This window comes from Miniopterus natalensis, chromosome 1 (assembly GCF_054644295.1).
Source record: "Miniopterus natalensis isolate mMinNat1 chromosome 1, mMinNat1.hap1, whole genome shotgun sequence".
Taxonomy (NCBI): Eukaryota; Metazoa; Chordata; class Mammalia; order Chiroptera; family Miniopteridae; genus Miniopterus; species Miniopterus natalensis.
In genome coordinates, this window is record NC_142081.1 from 2,897,909 (window position 1) to 2,910,197 (window position 12,289).

The 12,289-nt window shown below is 48.9% G+C and overlaps 1 non-coding gene across 1 annotated transcript; it reads right to left on the reverse strand.

The window, feature by feature from the left end:
* Positions 1-74, reverse strand: TRNAI-AAU (transfer RNA isoleucine (anticodon AAU)). Its single transcript has one exon. It is a non-coding gene; the product is annotated as a tRNA-Ile (tRNA).
* Between the last annotated feature and the right edge of the window lie 12,215 nt (positions 75-12,289).

The following is a 12,289-nucleotide window of genomic DNA, read 5'->3' on the forward strand; positions in this document are numbered from 1 at the left end:
TGGCCCGTACGGGGATCGAACCCGCGACCTTGGCGTTATTAGCACCACGCTCTAACCAACTGAGCTAACCGGCCGGCCGGGGGCAGAGCGGCGCCTCTGCTGCTATGAGGATCTTGCGCCTGCGCCGCGCCCGCCGCCCCGCCCCTCGGCCGAGGAAACACCCGAGACCCCGGCGCTTCCCGGGAGAGCGGAGGCGGCCCCAGAGCCCGCGGAGCCTTCCACGGGGCAAATCACGTTGCACTTTGGAGCCTCAGCTCGCGAGAAAAGTTTTCAAATATTGCAACTCAAGGCCGTTGTTACCTCCGAGGATCTCTGCAGCTTGGAACTTCGTGTATCCAGAGCTTTTGGTGGCTAAATGAAGCTTAGAAAAGAACAGCAAACCCGAAAAATGACAAAAGAGCCACCGACTTTCCCAGCCGTCGCTGGGGCCTTGGCATCCTTCCTGCCTTTTTCTTTTTTTCACTGTACAGGCGTGTAAAGGATGTCCCCAAAAATGTACACACACTTTAACAGCTGACAGCTCAAATGATGGTTCTTGCTTTTCAGATTTAGCCCATTGAAATATGTAATTATTCAAAGTGTGTACATTTTTGGGGATACCCTGTATTTATATGTGTGTGTGTGTGTGTATACATATTTCAATGTAATCTTGCTTAAGAGATACAATTTTTAATCTTCCTTTTTGTACGTAATATTTCTATCATAAGCCTATTCCTAAATAATGGCAAATGTCATTTTAAATGGTTCCTTCATGTCTCCTCCCCCTTTTTTACTGTCTGGAAAATGCCTTCATTTTGCTCTCTCGTTTAGCACGGGAATAAATCATGAACTAGCTGCTGGGTGGGCAACTGGCAGTATTTACTCCGAAGGGATAGGGCCTGTGTGCAATAAAATAAAGAAAAAAATAAATGTTGGTAGACAAAACTCAAAACGTTTCGCTTCCCCAGCCTGTATGTCCCGGGAGCCACCGTCTCTGAGAGGCTACTTGCGCTGCCGTGGCAGGTGCTCCAGGAGAAGGGAACAACCCGCTTTCCACACTGTCCACTCCCCTGGTCTGAATGCTCCAAAAAACTGCTCCCAAGCCAGTGTATCATCAGGGTTCCCTGTCGCAAGTACAAAAAAAGCCAAGTCTTGCTAATAACAGAACAGATTTAGTTGAAAGGCTGTTAGGTAGTGCACCCCACCCCCAGGAAGTCTGGAGACCCAGGTTCAGACAAAGAGCCACACAGTGAAAAAGTCATTAAGCTTGACAGTGCCCTAACCCCAGGGAACCAGCTGTGAGTAAGAGAGGCCTAATGCTGTCCCCTGGGAGCACCCAGTCTAGCAGGTGGCGTGAGCGAGGAGAGGCTCAGGGGTGGTGAGGGCAAGCAAGGCCTGCTGGTCATGGAGGGCTGGGCAGGCTCCTGAGACTGGGACACTTGATACTTGACCGTGTTCTGAAGGGCAAGCATGGGTAAGTGTAGGCCAAAGGGGGTAGTGCCCTCAGGGCAGAGGGAATGCCAGTGATGGCAGGCATCCTGTCCACTTGCTTACACCCAGTGCCCAGAGCCTAGCACACTGTCTAGAATAGTCTGTGTTTAATAATAAGCATCAGATGGATGAATGAGCTAATTTAAAAATCATCTTACACTTTAAAACAAAGTCATTTCTTTGTTCAAAGTCTCCCCTCTGGCCCTGTCCTGATAGGATTGCCAGATTTAGTAAATAATTTCTTATGTGTTATATAATATTTGGGACATACTTATACTAAACTGGTATTAGTTGTTTATCTGAAATTCAGCTTTAACTGGGCATCCAAACATGGTTTGGGTGTGAGGGGCCAGATGTGATGAGAGGAGGAACAGAGCAGCTTGGGCGGGGGGGATGGTGAACTGTCTGTGGAGCATTTTGAGTTGGAGGTGCACTCGGGACATCCAAGCTGGAAACAGACCTGGAAGTTCCACGGAGAGGCTGGGCCAAAGGTGTTTGGGGCCTTCTGGGAAGATTGCAAATAAAGCTGTGGGTGTGAGCCCAGCTGGTGTGAGCTCAGTGGTTGAGCATCCACCTGTGAACCAGGAGGTCACTGTTCAATTCCCAGTGAGAACACATGCCCAGTAGGGGGCGTGCAGGAGGCAGCCGATCAATGACTCTCATCATTGATGTTTCTCTCTCTCCCTCCCTCTCTCTGAAATCAATAAAAGACATATTTTTAAAAAATGCTGTGGGTGTGTATGAGCTTGTCCGGAGCTAGAGGATGGGGTGATAGAGGGTTGGGTGCACCCTAAGGTGAGCCACATAGAGAACCTAGACCCCAAAGGGATGGATGTAGCTAGTGTGGAGACTGAGGGAGGACAATGCCTGAGAGGTGCCATGGGGCTGAGAAGTTGTGAGGAAGGCAGACCAGTCGACAAGCCCCTGCCGAGACCCTTCAGGGTCAGGGGGTTGTGTGTGACCCAGGATGAAAACAGCTAAGATGGAGGCAGGCAGATCCCTGACCCTTCCTCAGATTCAGGGGACCTATAAAATGTGGGATGTGGAGAGAGAAGGGGTCAAGCCTGTACCACAGGCCCTGCTGGTTTCCTTGGATTAAGTAGGGAGCCCAGAGGAGCCGGGGAGAGTCAAGGAAGCCTGCAGTCCAGACAAGGGGTCTAAAAGCAGCTGACTTCAGGCCCAAAGCTCAGGAGTGGTCAGTGCTAGGGGAGCAGGGTGGGGTCAGCCCTGAAGAGGGGGCATGGAGGGAGATGCCTCGAAGGTGGAGCCCAGGAGTGAGCACACAGGAAGCTTTCAATGAATGTTTGTGCGAGGAAGGAGTGAATGACTGGGCCTGGCAAGCGTGAGCACTGGAGAGCTGTCCCAGAGGGAAGAGAACCATGAGACAGAGGCTGAGAGCTCCAAGCCAAAGGCGCGGGGGACGCAGCCGGCGGGTGCCACTGCTCAGTTTGGCTCAAAGCATTGCTGATGGCAGCTCCTGCTGAGTGGTTGGCTAGGACAGACTGCAGAACCTCGGGAAAGAAGGGGAGACGTGCCACAAGGAGACACCTGTGCAAAAGAGGTTCAGTGAGGAAGGAAGGGGATAAGGAGGCAGCAGCTGGACAGAAAACCATTAGAAGACTGGGTCAGCTGGGGACATTTACATGCCTCCCTCCCTCCCTCATCTTCAAGCATCTAGTCTGAGGCCTCCAAGGTCTAAACTCCAGCTCTGGCTCTCCCTGGTGGAGTAGCCTTGGGAAAATCCAAAGGATCACTTTAGGCTGAGCTCCTGTTGTGATACAAATCCCACATTAAAATGGGATTCAACTTACACAAACTTAAACGCAGGTCTGGTAAAAAGCTGCTGCACGGTAAACAGGAAAACCTGGTTTTCACATTCTCTGACCTCGAGTCAAAGGGAGCTGTAGATTCCAGGGGCCCGGAGACTGGGGGCCTGACACAGGAGGCCCCGAGAGCCTGGCGTCCCGTCAACACTGCCAGCGACGAGCGGTGAGGAAAACTAGGACTCAATTCTATTCTCTCATTTTATTACAATCCCATTCTTGTGTCCAGAATCAGTGGCTATTTAATACACATCAAAAGCACTTATAAAATTGACCACGTTACCATGCCCATTTCCTTCTCAGTATATTAACTCAAAAGGAAAAAAATCTTTATAAAATCAAAATCACCAGGTTAAGTACATCCAGGAGGAGCACCTTTAGTAAACAGGAAACAAAATGTGTCAGGAACCTGGCCAAATACACACAGCAGCAGGTGAGACTCCTGATAGCAAAGAATGACTCCCAATGGGACATGAATATACGGTGTCCCAAAAAGGTACACAATAGGTGAGATGCCTGATGGAATATATAGGGTATCCCCAAAAAGGTACACACAGATGACACTCCTGATGGAACAAAGATAAGGTTTCCCCAAAAACTGTATGCACAGGTGAGACTCCCAATAAAGCATACATACAGGGTGTCCCCCAAAAGGTTCACAGAGGTGACTCTGATGGAACATAAATGTGCACACTTTTACAGTTGCTAACTCATTTATTTTCACTCCTTTTCAGGTTTAACGAATCTGAAGTAATGGGTGAAGCCAGACTAAGCTTTGAACAGAGAAAACTTACCCACTAGATGCTTTATGGGGATACACAAAAGATAAAGTTTATATAGCCCCAAACTGGCAACAGTTGAGGAATCAAGGGCAGCTGTTGAAAGAGAAGGCACACCCCAAGCCGAATGGAGTGATTCCTGAAATTCCTTTGCTTCGTGTCAGTTCTGGTCCAGGAACTGCCGATAATGTGAAGGAATCGCAAACGTTGGGAATCGTTTGGTTCGGTGCTCGTGTGCCTTCTCTTTCAACACTGCCCTTGATTCGTTGACTTTGCCGGTTTTGTGCCGTAAACTTTTTTTATGTATCTTCATAAGAAAATCTAGTGGATTTTTCTTTGTCCAAAGCACAGGCTGGCTTCACTCATTATTTCAAATCTGTTAAATCTGAAAAGGAGTGAAAACTGAGTTATAAGCTGTTCAAGTGTGTGTACATTTTTAGGGGACACCCTCTAGATCACCCTCAAAGTTCACGTATTTCATGAGTATGTACATACATCTCATATATTAAAAGAAATTTGGTTTCTATTGTAAGGAGCTATTCAGGAATAATAAGTCAACATCTCTCCTGGGATGGGGACATTGTGGCACTGCAGCCACATTACTAATCAGGCGTGCATCTCACCTCGCACACACTCCCCTCTACACACTATGTACACTTGCTGGGAGGGGGCTAGGCAGGACTTCTCTCTGCCCCACCGCCGGGGCCCTGCAGATCCAGTTTGTAAAAATTGAGCCAGGGCAGGCAGGTCCTCGTGTGGCCCCAAGAGCCAGCAGGAGAGTGGCAAAGGCCTGAGGCCACCTTGGCCCTGGGTTAAGGGATGTACATGGGAGCCTAGGAGTGGCTCGGCAACCCTTTTGGTTAACAGTGAGCCTGACTCTAGGGTCCACCCAGGGCCTCAAAATCTTTGTTGTTTGTCTGGTCTGGGCTTCTCCTAGGATCCTATAGCTCCTGGGAGAGGGAGCAGTTTCCAGACCCATGGGGGCTCAGCCATGTGAGTGTGCACTTATTGGTACACGCATGCACACGCATGCATTAACGGAGGTCAACAAGTTGCAAACAAGTGCTCTGCAGGGGCACACTCAAACAGTGTCTGCTTTAGGGACCCAGTTTTGTCCTTGCATTATGAGCATCCCCAGGCCACAGTGGGTCTGTTCTAAACAAACAGTCCTGGAGGCTGCAGGTGTTCCACACCTGGGACTGTCACCCTTGAGGGCCTGGCGGTATCTTCACTAACAGAACAAAGGTGAGAAATGCAGGGGAACCCCTTCCTCAACACCACCACAGGCAGACAGAGAGAAGGCCGGTGTCGTCAGGAGGCGTCGGTGGGTTTTAGGCCCAGAAGCTGCTGGTCCAGTAGACAGTCACCCACAGCCATACTCCATACTCGCAACCACGCGGTCTGCTAGTCCCACCCAGCTCAGGGATGAGCTCTGGCTGGCAGGTGTGCAGGATGTTGGGGGCATCGTGGCCTGCTGGGGTCTGCCCAGGGATAGGCTCTGGGGATGCTGCGCCTGCCTCAGGGGACACTGGGTGGGGCATCGGTCTCAGTAGGTCTCAGGTTGGGCTTCACACACTGCTCTAGCAGCTTCCCCTCGGAGGTGCTGACAGCCATCCTGATGACGGGGCCACAGAGCTGGTGGGCATCTGGCCCCTTCTCTCCTGGCAGGTAGTCCCGATGGTTGGGAGATCATTGGCCTTTCTGAAGACGTCACATAGTAGGTCAGCCCTGCAGTTGGGAGTGTCCTACAGAGAAGAGAGGAAGAACTGAGAGGCGTGAGCAAGGGCTACAAGGGTCTGCGGAGAGGACAGTCATCGGTTTCCATCTGCTCCTCATTCCCACCAAGCACAGAGGAAGGCAGAGAGCTCACTAGTAGGACTGTCCTTTGTTCCTTCTCAGGCCACTTGCTCAGACACCTGGCGAGGGCTTCATCTTAGGCCACAAGGAAGAGAAATGAGGCCAGCAGCTCCTGAAAAGCCAGATTGATGGCACTCAAAGCCGTCACCGCCACCTAGACCTTTCTCTTGATCTGAGAAAGGGGGTGGTGGGAACGGGTGAGACGAGCCACCAAGGGAAACTCAAGGCTGTTCAAATTGACAGAGACACAGTCTGCCCCAAAGGGGAAAAAATCAACCTTCACAGTGACCAGTGTTGGGAACCAGCCATCCCAGCTGCTGTGTACCTGCCTGAGCGTGTCTACAGCAGCCCTCGGGTCAGAGGGTGAGCACCAGCTGCAGGGAGGCGGCACTGCCCCTTCCGGCCTGCAGACCTCCGCTCTGGCCCCCTCCTCCCGCACATGCAGTATCAGGGCCCTGCCCCAGGTATCATCAGTGTCTGCCCCGCTGCACATGGACAGCTGGGGCAGGGACACGTTTCATCATCCCTGCTCACAGCTGGTGTGGAGCTGAGCTGCACTGAGAACTGGGGACACAGCAGGAGATGCTCTGCTTCCCACCCTGCCAAGCAGTCTGTTCTGGATTGACTGGGTCTACAGGGCACCCAGGTCCCAAGTGCTGGTGGGCTCTGCAAATAGCAGGCATCTGGAAAACACCTGTTATCAACAGCATGTGGGGGTGAGCCAAAAATACTTGGTTTTCATACAGAGCATAGAAGCAGAACAAGCCTCCCTCTTTGAGAAGGGAAAATCTGAACTAAAAAATCCACCTTTCTCTTTGAAAAGGATGTGTCACTAAAAGGCAACTGCGGTACAAATCAACAGCTCCGAAAATGCCTGTTTCCTCGAGCCCTCACTGCAAACCCCTTCAAGGAATCAGAACTCAGGAAGAAAATCCTTTCCTCAGCTGATGAAGCATGAATCTGGCAGCTCGGTGAAGCTCACGAGAGGGAGGCCGACTCCTCCTGCCCTGTTATCTCCCACCCAGGGCGAGGAGGACGGGCTCCGTGGTATCCAGCTGTTTCACCACAGAGCCTAGTCTGTCTTTACCCATAAGTTCTAAGTGTCTATGTCTGTGTGGGTCAGTGCCAGGACCATTCATCATTTCAGGCAATGGAGAGGACAGGAGATGACACTCGCACCTACACTTACTGTTGATCACTTCAGAAGCTCAGTCCAATGTGAACTAAGTCTTTAAGTAAAAATTTAGCTTCCCACCCTTCTAGGAGTTTGTTTTACAAAAATTACAAAAACCCAAAGCAAGTTTTAATTTTTGAGAAGACTGGTATAATTCACCATTTCCCTTCTGCAGAAATTTGCAATATGCCTATATCAGATGGCAAGTGTTTCTAACAATTTTTAAGATGAAATTTACAAATTGGAGCTGCTCTGGGCAACTAAACTCCAGGTGAGAACAGCGAGACCTTCCTGCAATTGGTGCTCTCTGCACGGGTCATGAGACCTTCCTTCAAGCAAGAGCAGCCAGAGCCTCCAGAAGTATGGCACTTGATAGGTAGTGACTTCCCCATCACTGGAGGTATGTAAGCAGAAGCTGCATGCTTAGGCCCTTAGGAGGGCTGAGAAGGAGTGTGGATGAACTGTGGGTCCCCCATTCCCACTTCAGCATCACAATTCCACTTGCACCTATTTTGTGTGAGGACTTCCACACAGGACTTAGCTTGAGGGAAAAGTGCTGTTGATGAAAACAGGTCTGAGAATCCAGGCAAAAGGGCACACACACCAACCACTCACTGTGCTGCCTGCAACTGCTGAACTCGAGCTCCAGGGACCACTGAGAGGCTGTCATCTGAATTCTAGCCTAAGATGAAAATAAGGCTGAGAGTCAGGGGACCTGGGACACCCATGGGGAAACTGGAGCCTTCTGCCAGATGGCCACCTCTGACTCTTGTCCAGCACCTAAGCGGTGGTCGTGTCCAGTGCCTGGAGGAAGGAGGAACATGTGAACCATGCCCTTAGGACCTGCCTGTACTTTCCCTCCCCCCATTTCTCCTGCTGGGACAGCCTCTCTCTCCAGACTTCTATTTGACTTAACTTCAAACCAGACTTCAGCCTGTGCAATGGCTGGGACTCCAAATGGAAGCAGTGTCTGGCCTAAGGATAATGCAGGAAAAGGAGCTGCATTAAATCAGAGGGCTGTGAAAGCAATGCTCCCTCGGGGCCCTGTTCTCTTCAGGTGGCTGGAGGAAACAGAAAGAAAGAAACCACCACCTGAGAGAGGATGCTGGGTCCCTAGAGACTGAGCCCTGCACCAGCAGCTCCTAACTGGAAAGAGTCCGGAACCCATGGGCCACCAGTCACTGCTCTTTCCCTGAGGACTACAATGCCCTGTGCCTCAAACCTGCTGGTTTGCCTGGCCAGAGTTTGAGCGTCAAACTATAATCCAGTAGGTCACAGTTCAAATCCTGCCCGGCACACATGCCCAGGCTGTGGGCTTGATCCCCAGTAGGGAGCATACAGGAGGCAACAATGACTCTCATTGTTGATGTTTCTCTCTCTCCCCCTTCCTGTCTCTGAAATCAATCAAGACATATTTTAAATATATACATATATATATGTGACTTAGGTTTTATAACATGACTACTTAGGAAGCCTCTTCACGACCTTCATTTTGCACATACAAAGGAAAGTGGGGAGGAAAAACTGAGCTCTTAAGAGGGCTTAGGAAAACAAACTCAGACTATCTTGGACTATTTTCTTTCTCCAAGGATTGTTATGATGATTATGTCTGTTAAAGGGATAATCAAGAAAGCCTCCAGCAACTCTACAAAGTTAAAAGCAGAAATGGGGAATAAGAAAATAGGAGAGATTCCCTTTTCAGTGATGTCTTAGAAAGCAAATATCAACCTAAGGTGAAACAGCCAACTGTATGTCTCATATTTTTCTAAAAACCAGTAATGTCAGTAGGCACTATCTAAAATCATCCAGCACGACTCAGACAGGAACAATGGACAGTGGGTGCACTCAGTGACACCTCTGTACTGTATTGTGGCTCAGCTGTGCCCTAAAAGAGCAGGTCCCATGCAACAGAAAAATGAATGATTTCTGTTTTAAAGTTACAACTGGTGCTTTGCTCTTGTAATGTAAATAACATAAATTACTGTATGAAGAATTAGTTGCTTTTGAAATTTCCTTTAACAAAGACTGTTACTTTATAAAACAAAAAATTATCCTCACCAATAAAACCTGAAAAAAGGGAAATCTAGAACGCCCTAACCTTCTTATTATCTTTTCCCTCCAAAGCACTACATATTGTCACACGTTCATGTACATAAAGAAAGGGGGTAAGAAAATAAAGACAACAGGAAAGAGGACTCTGTTGAAGAGCCTGTACCTGAATTGTACTTTAATTATACCTAAGTTGTTATACATTTTGTAGAAATACATAAAGTGCCAAAAATAGTGTCCTAAATCTCCCCTCCTACAATATCTGGTGCCAAGTATTCAATAGTGCCATGAAACAAATATACTCTTTCAGCCTTAATCAAACAAAAAGGGGTTTGGGCCTGGCCGGCATTGTTCAGTGATTAAGCATCAACCTATGATCCAAGAGATCTCGGTTTGATTCCCAGTCAGGACACACACCTGGGTTTAAGGCTCGATCCCCAGTGGGGGGCATACAGGAGGCAGCCGATCAGTAACTCATCACTGATGTTTCTCTCTCTCTCCCTCCCTCTGAAATCAATAAAGATGTATTTAAAAAGAAAGAAGCGATTAAGACTTAATTTAAAAAAAAAGAGGGAGTCGATCTCAAGCTGGTCTGACAAGTGACAGGAGAAAGTTCCTACTACATGTGAATGGTTGAGATGAATTACTATGTGCAGCACAGGAACGTGGAGGCAGAGTTTACTAGACAGACCCTCTTCTTACCAGGTCAGGCCATCACTTGCACAGTCTGAGTCCTGGGTAAGTACAGATGTCCTGGGCCTGGAACCTACCATCCTTCATCCACCCTGTGGCCACCCATCGCTCAAGAGCCACTCATTCATTCCTCTTCTTTTCTGTTTGTAGACTTAGCCATTCTTTTCAGTAAGAACGCAAATAGGCCCGGCGGGGCGTAGCTCAGTGGTTGAGCATCAACCTCGGATCCAGGGGACCGAGGTTCCATTCCTGGTCAGGGCACATGCCCGTATTGCGGGCTCAATTCCCAATCGGGGAGTGCAAGAGGCAGCTGATCAATGATGACTCTCTCCTCATTGATGTTTCTCTCTCTCTCTCTCTCTCTCTCCCCCTCTCTGAAGTCAATAAAGATAGATTTAAAAAAAAAAAAAAAAGCAAACAGTCCAAGTGGGATACCATCAACTGTCTAACGCTTTACTACAGATGACTTTATTTCCAGATAGGCAAGACTGGGAAAACACTAGAACACTTGGAGGGGGAAGGAAGGCCAAACACTAAGCGGGAAGAGGGAATCAAAAGAGGAAAACATCCTTCCTACCTCACCCTCTGGTGAGGTACTGTTAGTAGTGCTTAGTGATGAGGAGGAAACTGTCTTAACAAAAGGTTTTCCCTTGAAAACAGCTGTTTCTCGTTTGTAGAATCTTAAAAAGAGCTAATTTTATGTATCAGCCTAAAAGTTAATTTTAAAAACTGAAGGAGCCCTGGATGGTGTGGTTAAGTGGTTAGAGCATCGGCCCGAGGACTGAGGGGTCACAGATTCGACTTCTGGTCGGAAGCACACACCTGGGTTGCAGGCTTGATCCCTGGCCCGTCAGGGCTCAGCGGGGCAAGCAATTAATGTGTCTCTCTCACATCGATGCCCCCCGCCCCATCCCTTCCACTTTCTCTGAAAAACCAATGGAAAAAAGTATCCTCAGGTGAGAATTAACCAAAAAAAAACACCAAACAAACAAAAAAACCCACACATGCACACCAAAAAAAGCCCACAAAAAAACCCTGGAGTTTTAAAAATGACCAACTGTGTCATATGACTCATCCCAATGTAATAAAGATCTAAACAGTAATGCAGATATATTAAGCAGGATAAAGAAGAGGAGTGGGGTGGGGACAGAGTTCTGTTTTCATTAATAAGAAAAAATTTTAAAAAGCAATGGGGGTTGTGACTGCTACAAGGGGTAGCAGGAGAGCTCCGAGGTGCTGGGCTGGTTCTGTCTTGGCCATGGGTGACGCTGCAGAGCTGCACACAGGTAGACGGGGGAATGAGCCAGGGGATGGAGGACCACGCTCCTGACTGGAGGGCCATCTGGGGCCTCTGCAGGGAGGAGGGCCAGTCCTGCTGCCTCTGCCTCTGGGAATTCTCAGAATAACCACGTGGGCACCTGCATTGCTTTCAAGCTCTGAAGGGCTCCATGTATCAAAGAGAAAAGGTGGGCACCCTGCTCGTCCAGGTCTGGGTTGGGCTACATCAAGATGGGAACAGAAAGGAGTCAATCAGTGGCCGCAGCCCCACCCCCTCACTATGTTTTAATTCTTGGGATAGTTTCTGTATTTTTAGAAAACAGACAATTTCTTTAAGTGACAACGTAACTGAGTTTCCAGGTTACCTGTTAATTAGGCCTTGGACATGCTTCTTTAGCCTCTCTCTCTTTTCCTCTTTTCTGGCATCCACTGTCCCCCCATGTGGCCCTGCACATGAAGGGGATTTACTTTACACCAAGACTCTGCTAGAAAGAACAGAAATAAATTACAAAAATCTACACTGAACAAATCCCACTTTCCCTTGTGCTATGTGCACTGGTAGATGTTAAATCCCCAGGAACTGGCAGAGGTGTAACCACTGACCACGGTGGCTCAACAAACATCAGGCACTTGCTGAGTGCCTACAACAGCCTGGATAAGCGCTCCTCTCGGCATCTGTGGGCTCACCATTTGCGTTGATAGCAGTATGTTTTCCCATCCTGTTTTCCCCTCTGTAGTTCTCTGACCTGGCTGTGTCCCTCCAGGATCTGGCGACAGAGCCCTACGTTCTACACTTTGCCCAGCTTTAACTTCCGGGGGTATGGCACAGCGGCACAAAAACATCAAATGTAGCACCAGTTTTTGGAGGGACTAAATGGCCATTCCCACTGGTGGTCCTAAGGGGACATCTCCATCCCTGGGATGAAAAGCCTCTGGAGAGGTTTCCCCCTTAACTCTTTATTACGGGAATTAAAAAAATGAAAGTAGACAGAACAGCCGATTTACCACTCAGCTCAAGCACAAATACATCAAGTGTGGCTCCTGTGGCCCACCCCATCCCATAATTATGCCGAGGGGAGTCCCAGAGAGCTGAGGCTGTTCACTCGATACCTGTTGTGCTGCGGCAACATCCTCTGGGAAATTGTCCCTTTCTTCAACCTCTGCAA